The sequence below is a fragment of the Silurus aristotelis genome (assembly GCF_946808225.1).
Source record: "Silurus aristotelis genome assembly, chromosome: 11".
NCBI lineage: Eukaryota > Metazoa > Chordata > Actinopteri > Siluriformes > Siluridae > Silurus > Silurus aristotelis.
This window is the reverse complement of record NC_139584.1, coordinates 18,315,809-18,324,468: the sequence shown is the minus strand read 5'-3', so window position 1 is coordinate 18,324,468 and position 8,660 is coordinate 18,315,809. Positions and strand designations below refer to the sequence as shown.

General features: G+C 37.5%; 1 long non-coding RNA gene across 1 annotated transcript; it reads left to right on the top strand.

The window, feature by feature from the left end:
• Nucleotides 1–7,070: 7,070 nt before the first annotated feature.
• LOC310733709 lies at nt 7,071–8,395 on the top strand. The gene is made up of 3 exons (XR_014535872.1): nt 7,071–7,404; nt 7,578–7,749; nt 8,106–8,395. It is a non-coding gene; the product is annotated as an uncharacterized lncRNA (long non-coding RNA).
• Nucleotides 8,396–8,660: the final 265 nt, after the last annotated feature.

Genomic DNA, 8,660 nt, shown 5'->3' with positions numbered 1-8,660 from the left:
ACATCTACAGCACGCGGTGCCGGACCAGGGCCAGGAAGATTTTAAAGGACCTCAGCCATCCCAACAATGGACTCTTTTCTGCGTTGCGTTCAGGGAAACGCTTCTGCTCTCTGAAAGCAAACACCGAGAGAATGAGGATGAGCTTCTTTCAGCAGGCCATTCGGTGTTTGAACGAGGAAACACCCAGGATCTAGAACTGGTCCACTGTTGGACTTGTACAGCACAGTGCACTTTATACTTTATACCACATCATACGGCACACGGACACTTTAAGGACAATCACCACCTTAAATTTTTACTGTTTATTGTCATAAGCATACCATGTATATACACTTTTTTTTCTCATATATATCTTTATATATCTTATATTTTATATAGTTTATACTTTATTTATCTGCCTTCGTTTTCTTGGATTATTTTTTTCCCATACTATTCCCTCATGCCGGACCATCATAAAAAGCATTTCACGCATGTCGTTCCCTGTATGTATGTGTATGTGACAAATACAATTTTATTATATTTTGATTTGATTTGATAATGCGAATACAATCAAACTTAACAAATCCTTCTACTAGTCAAAAAATCCTTCAACCAGTACCTTCAACATGAAAAAACAATACATTCAAACAATATTTCAAGTCAAGTCAAGAAGCTTTTATTGTCATTTCTACCATAGATAGCTGAAGCAGTCCACAGTTCTCCAGAACCCTGGTGCTACATTAAACAACATGGAGCTACATCGCATAACAAAGTTACATAACAGAACACAGAAATAAGGACTAAAGTAAGAGACAGACAACAGAAGACAGATACATAAAACACAGAAAACAAATTATTGTATGTTCCAGTATATAAGTGTAGATGTGTGGGAACATGTATAGCATATATGTGTATATGAGTATGTGCGAGTAATGTATGAATGTATATGTGTTTCATCACAAATTTAGCTACTTCTTTAGACAAAGCCATAATTGTTGTTGACTTTAATATTCATTTTGATAATCAGGAAGACTCCTTAAGAGCACCAGTTGTGTCCATTCTAGATTCAGTTGGAATTAATCAGAATGTTATAGGACCCACTCATAGTGGTGGACACACTCTTAATTTGTTGTTAACATTTGGATTCAAAATAAAAAAATTTTGTCACAATATCACATTCTAAAGCTATTTCAGGCCATTATCTCATCTCTTTTAAAATCTGCCTCAGTCATTGCATTAGTACCTCACCACGTTACCGTGTTAAGCGTACATTCACGTCAGCTACAGCAGCACATTTTATCAATAATCTTACAGAAATTACGATATTAAATAGATCTCCGTCTGACCCCGCAGAGCTCGACTCTCTTTTTAAAACCAATGGGATTCTGAGTATATGTTTACTGACACTGCCGGTAAACACGTGTGACTTATTTGTGGAGTGAATGTGGCTGTAATTAAGGAATTGAAACTAAGACGCCACTACGAGACAAAACATCAGGAGAAGCTGAAAAACCCTGAACGCAGAGCAGAAGATACAGAAAGTAGAAGAGTTAAAGAAGAATCTGACATTTCAGCAAATGTTTTTTACCAGAACAAAATCACAAAGTGAAGCTGGTGTGAAAACAGAGGAGAAATCAAAAGCCCATCAGCCGGTTATTTACAGAGGGAGAGTTTCTGAAGAGCTGCATGATGAAGCTGTGAGACGTCTGGTGTTTGACTGGAGATTTTTTTATAGAGAGCTAAATATTTTGTTATTTAAAGTTCAAGATAATTTTTTATAAAATGGCATAAGAGCAAATAAATCTGATTGTTTTGATTTGTTGTTATTTTAACATTTACTTAAAAGCACAATTTTTATTGATTTGTTCAGGGGTTTTTCGCAGCATGTTCATATTTCTAACTTGTATAATTTTGACAGGAGATATTTTTATGGAGAGCAAAATATTTTAAGTTATATAAAGTTTAAGTTGATTTATTCTGGAATAATATTCCTGTCTGTTTTTATTCATATTTATGTTCAAAAAACATTGTTTTAATGTCGATGTTTAATGTAATAAAAAAATTTGCACAGTGGTATAATGATCATACGAGCACCTTAAAACAGACCACTCTGAAATTAGAACGTAAATGGCGTCAAACAAAATTACAGTATCTCAAATAGCATGGAAGGAGAGCCTCCTAAATTATAGAAAATCTCTTAGTGCTGCTAGATCAGCATATTTCTCCACCCTTATATAAAATAACAAGCATAATCCTAGATTTTTATTTAGCACGGTAGCAAAATTAACAGGAAATAAAAGCACTGCACTAACATGCACACCAACATTAGGTAGTAATGATTTCATAAACTTTTTTAATAATAAAGTTGAAAACATCAGGCTAGAAATCCAGATTATGAATATAAATCCAAATTATTTTACAAGTAACTCTGTAAACAGCAATGTAATTATAACAGACAATCAATTACAAAGCTCGTTAGTGTTAAGAAGGTTCTCACACTGCTTTGCACACATTCCTTTGTCTGTTCAGTGTCTATAGAATATTTACGATGTTAGTATGTAAGGTTTACAGGGAGTCTTTATCTGGTCTCACAAATCTCCGGGTAGTATATCCTTTTGTCTAAACAGGAAACAACTTTAGGTCAGCTTTCTCTCCAATGTGTGTGTATACACACGTGTCTGCTGCCTGCAATAAACGGAAGAAGAACATTTGCTGTGTGCTGTGTGATTCTTCTCTGATATCAGAAAGGCATTACGGGCCGGAAATTATATTGCCGGAAAGTATCTTGCTTCTGACACCAAAACTGTTAGATTTTTATCATGCCCAAACTAAACCTAATTCTTGGAGAGGTTTTCCATACGACCTGCGATACTTTCCGGCAATATCCAAAGGGAGATCACGCATCAAGGTAAGTTTTAGGATACTTCCTTGTTTGCGGGGATTTTCCCATTTGCCAGCCAATAGGGCTGCATGTGTGTTTGTGTCTTGGTTATGCATTAATTGTTTAATTCCTTTTGGTGGGATGATTCCGTCGCGACAATGTTTTCCTCACCTTAGACGTAAGATGCATGATTAGAAGACATTTTTTACGGTCTGTCTAATATAGGCGATAGTGTCTAAAGTATCCAAAAGAGTCCACAATAATTTTTATATGCCCGAAAAAAATAGATAAATGAATAAATTAATTGTAAAAAAAAAGAAAAAAAAGGGAGAGAAAAGAGAAAAGGAACTAAAGAAAAAGGGACATTTTGAAAAGACTTTAAAAATTTTCAAAAGACAATCTTGTTTTGGCTTTATAGTCAATTTTTTTCTTCTAACTTACAAAATTTGTGATTTAATTGGAAAGACTGTGATCCCCCTGGTGCCTAATGTTGTTTGTATTGTCTGAGTGTTAAGTGTTGTGTGTCTGTTCTTTGTTCTGTGTTAAGAAGATGGGTCATGACATTTCTCGCCCATTGACGGAAAAAAAATCCCAAAGATTGGATGTATAGAAATTGTGCCGGTTATTGGACTAATCCTTATTTAGACCATTTGGCATTATGGGGTGAAATTGTGTCACATCTAAATACTTTTTCCTAGAGATTTAGATGCTGCTAGAGGTTTTTGTTAACCCGTTATGCTCTTCACTGCAACAGAAAGTGGTGCATTCCAGCCACAGTACAAAACTCAAGGAGGAGGTCCTAGGAAAAAGGGGAGTTCATCTATTAGGGAATATATAGAGTTCCAATTTCATGTCCTGTAACTCACCTTTGCCTGTGGTGACACCGACTGGTACGAATTTTTATCATAGCTTTACAATAATTCCAAACTCGCCTTTAAACCTTTTAGGAAGAGATATGATGCATAAAATGGGAATGGAAATTCTGTTTTTTGAAACCAATGTTTCACTGTCTTTTCCTTCTGTCCTCATGCTCTCAACCGAGCCACAGCCACATCCGGAAGATTTCTTCCAGGTTAGTACAGAGGTCCTGCCTGATGAACCAAATTTAGGTGAAGTTAACCCTAAATTATGAGCCTCTTACAAAGACGAGGCAGGTTTAATCCAGGTAAAACCGTATCATGCACTCATGAAAACACATAATCCAGTTTTTGTAAAACAATATCCATTGTCGAAAGAGAAGAATGTTGGCATTGCTCCAGTTATTGACAATTTATTGGCGCAATGTGTTTTGTTCGAGACACATTCACCTCATAACACACCGATTAATCCCGTCTTGAAGGCAGATAAAAAATGCTGGAGGCTAACTCAAGATTTACGTGAGATTAATAAAATAGTTATTCCGTTAGCTCCTTTGGTGCCCGATGTAGCTACCATTGTTAACTCTATACCAGCGACTCACAGATTTTTTACTGTCATTGATCTTTGTTCAGCTCTTTTCAGTGTCCCTTTGGCCTCAGACGTAGCCGCTTTTCACATTTACCTATGAGGATCCCTACATCAATTAAACTGGACCCGTCTTCCTCAGGGTTTCGTTCTCATCATCCGAATTATACTTAACCTTTTCACCTCTATGTGCACGAACGTGGTGGTACGGCTGCGGGGATCCTAGCCCAGGAACACGGTGACAGATATCGCCCTGTTGCATATCTTTCCAAATCTTTAGACAACATAGCACAAGGGTTGCCCTCGTGCTTGCGTGCAGTGGCTGCTGCGGCTCTGATGGTCCAGGATGCTGAGAAAACGGTGCTGTCACATCCTTTGATACTGTACACCTCACATCAGGTAACAGCTATTTTACACAACCTCAACACACAACATATGACAGCACAACGTCGATCTGGTTATGAAACCACATTCTTGGCAACGGAAAAATCAACTATTAAGCCTTCTTCTCAGCCGCATTCAGCTGTAGTAGCTCTGCGTGATCTGCTAGACGATATTGACGTAGATGGTTTTGATGACGCACATGATTGCCTTAAACACATTGAACAAGAGACCTCTTATAGGCCCGATCTTTTAGATACGGCCCTGAAAGAGGGGGATTGCCTATATGTAGATTGTTCATGTTCAAAACTTTCTGATGGTGTGTATTTATGTGGATATGCGGATGTAAGATTACCTTATGAAATAGTTGAAGATAAACCATTACCATACACATGAGCACAAGCTGCAAAGTTAGTGGCACTTACAAGAGCATGTCAGTTGTCTGAAGGTAAAGTAGTGACTATATACAATGATTCTAAGTATGCTTATGGTGTTGTGCATGATTTTGCCTAAACATGGAAGCAAAGACACTTTAAAACAGCTGATGGAAAGCCCATAGCACATTTTAATCTCATAGGCAACATTTTAAAAGCTGTTCAGCTCCCTGCCAAAGTGGCCATAGTTAAGGTTAAAGGAGGTGATTCAGAGGAAATTCAGTGAAACACATTAGCGAATAAAGTAGCTAAGGACGCAGCTAAACAACCAGTAGATTTGGACACAGTACATACAAATACTGAGATCTCGACGATGTCACATATCTCCAATATACCACACATTGACCTAAAAATACTTCAGAGTCAGCCTACTGAGGAGGACAAAGTATTGGACTTCCAAACACTGTAAATCAGATTCTGCTGGTGTCATTAGAGATGTAGATGGTAAAAGTGCTCCGCCTAAACTAGCTTTAATATTGTTGGTAAAGCACTATCATGGGATGTCACACATTAGCATAGCTAAAGTCATACAGGCTATAAACGCATTATACTGTTTTGGTGATGTAGCTAAAACAATAGTGTTGGATTCATGTTTGACTTGTGCCAAAACTAACGTACATCAACCTGTACAACATACTGCGCTTACTTTTCCTGAAGCCCCTTTCCAACACCTACAGATAGATTTTGCACATATGCCACCTGTAGAAAATTTGAGATACATGTTGGTTATAGTTGACAGATTCAGTAAGTGGCCAGAAGCATTTGCATGTGCAACAGAGTACGCTAAAACGGTTGTCAAAATATTAACGAAAGAGATCATCTTTAGGTTTGGTATTCCTAGTGTGATTGAAAGTGATAACGGCACACCTTTTGCTTCGAAGGTAACCCAACTTTTGGCTAAAAGCTTAGCATTTCACTGGCATTTTAATATTCCCTATCACCCACAGTCAGCTGGAGTGGTAGAGAGAACAAACAGAACCATTAAGGAACGTGTTACTACACACAGAAAAATAGGGGTATCGTTTCTGTACCTAGAGGTACATTTGCCATGAAAGTACCCTGTAAGGTACAGGAAATGGTCCTTAAGGTGACAACTGTATACCTTTGTTTTAATTTAAAGGTACAAAATTAGTTCTGACAGCAAAGGGTACATAATTGTACTTTTAACAAGCTTAAGGTACATTATGCAGCAAATCAGAGATCACAAAATCATAATTTAAAAGCCATTGGCTCGTCTATTCAGAAGGCGGGATATCTTCTTTGCGCGTTGCACAGTGAGTGCACTTTCTCTCTCACTTGCAATAGGAATGCGAGAAATGGACGAAAATGTCGGTTAATTGTCCATCCTTGTCGATTTTTTCTACGGATGAACTAATTCAGAAAGTAATTGAAGCTGGAATACGGATTAACAAAGAAGAGGCAAGGAAATTCAGGGGTAAGTAACCGAATCTTGATTTTTTTTTTTTTTCATAGCATGCTATTGTTAGCTATCAATAACGTTTAAAAGCATAACTTAAACTATCGTTAATTACACTCAGCACGTTATGGCTTGTTGCTAGTTGGGTTACACACAGTTATTTTGTTCATTTAGTCAAGTTAGCCATGTAAAATGATTTCACTTAACATCGCCATTTAGCCCCTGCAGAATTGGGCAGCGCAACCCATTTTTCCCGCTTCGCGCCATCTGCTGTGGAATATCGAAATCTGCTCAAATTAATTTTTTTTATTTTTTTTTTGGGGATTTTACTAGGTGAAGCTGAAGGAGAAGTTTGGCCATACAAAGCAGTCCAGATCCACCAGTGCACCTGCGAGTTTGTGTCAAAAGCCAGCTAGTGTAGCATATGTAAGCCCACTGACATATGCATATCTTATTTACCATCATTTTTTTATATTATATACTTTTAATGACTTTTACATTTCACTTGTAAATGTAAGGCAGATATTACAGACAATTAAATATTTTTTGCATACACCTAACTCTTTCACTGACTAAACATTAGGGCCCGGATTCACTTTTCACATATCTGTCTCTGCCATTATCTGTCACAGTTTAAGCATTCTCTGTTTGTTGTTCTGACAAAGGAAACTTGTGTTGGGGAGGATTCAATGTCTGTTGAGGCCCATGTAAATGTTCTACAAAGTTAGTATCAGAAGAACCATCCAGACATCTTGAATGTCAAAGACCGCATGGCACGAACATTCTCCTGGAGACGTCGATAAATCATGGAAGGAATGTCTGTGGAGGATGTAGTCAAAAAGTACCCATACTTAAGAACGCCTGATGGAGTGATTATTGAAAACATCTGAATGATACAGGGATGGAATTACGATTTTGGAAATTGCAGACATGTTGAATGCTGTCACGGAAAATAAACATTTAATTAAATAAAACATTTATTTAAAATAAATTAGCATTCAGTGATGCACTAAATGTTAATCAATCTCTTCACATTCTACAGTTTTTTGATGAGATTGACCGAATCCATCCCTCACCAAGCAGCTTCTGTCATCGCTTCAGAGAGGGTTTTGCTAGAGATCTGCCAAATGTGCTGAAACTTGCCACAGCAAAATCCCCCCTAGCAAAACAGTACACTGAAACAAGACAGGATGCCCTGGCTGAAGATCTACTAGGTAGACAGTCACTTTGCTACTAAAATTCACAATATATGTAATTTGCTTTACCACATTGCAAAATATGTGATTGAGAAAGATCTTTTTCCACATTGCAGAAATTGACTTAAGGGCTGTGCTTATTGGCTTTTTGCCATCTATCTTCAGAGAAATGATCGATTACTATGAAAGAAGTAGGCTTCTGAATTATCCTGCTATGCTGGCTGGTGGACCTCATGTTAGTACATGAACAGAAAAAGATAGCTTGGATTTGGGACTTTTCTGTCTCCGGTAGATGTGCTTCATTTTTGCCATAACTTGTAAATGACTTATTCATTTACATTTGAAAATGTTTCTTTTTGTTTTCTCTTATGTAGGACGACCCTGCTACCCCCTTTCCAAACATTTAACTGATGGAGAATGATTGGAAGATGGCAATCACTGGAAGAGGGCACAGCGTGGTGAAGGTGGATGGCATGGTTGTGTGCCAGTGCACCAGCCTAGACGAGGCCTTCATGACTGCCTTCTGTATGTATTTTACTTTTAACATCACATATCCACCACACCTGAAGAACACTCTCACTTTCCTTCAGAGGCGTATTGTCAACATCGTGGATGAGGGAGACAAGCCACTGCCCAAAGTGCACATGGAGGACATTCAGTCTCGTTAAATTAAATTTATACTAAGAAATTTGTTACTTTAGTGATTAAAAAAAATTTGAAAAATGCACTGCCTCTGTTTTGTATTTAAACAGGTAACAAAATGCTCAAAGCCTAATGCTTCTGAAGGAATTAGAATTGAGTCTTTTCCCACCCATGCAAGTGTGTTTTTTTTTTTTTTTTTTTTTAGGACAAATCAGTTCAGCTGGATATTAGTGAAGGGCCCTGGGAGAATACCAGGATGTAATTTTAAACTGTAACATAAAGGTACA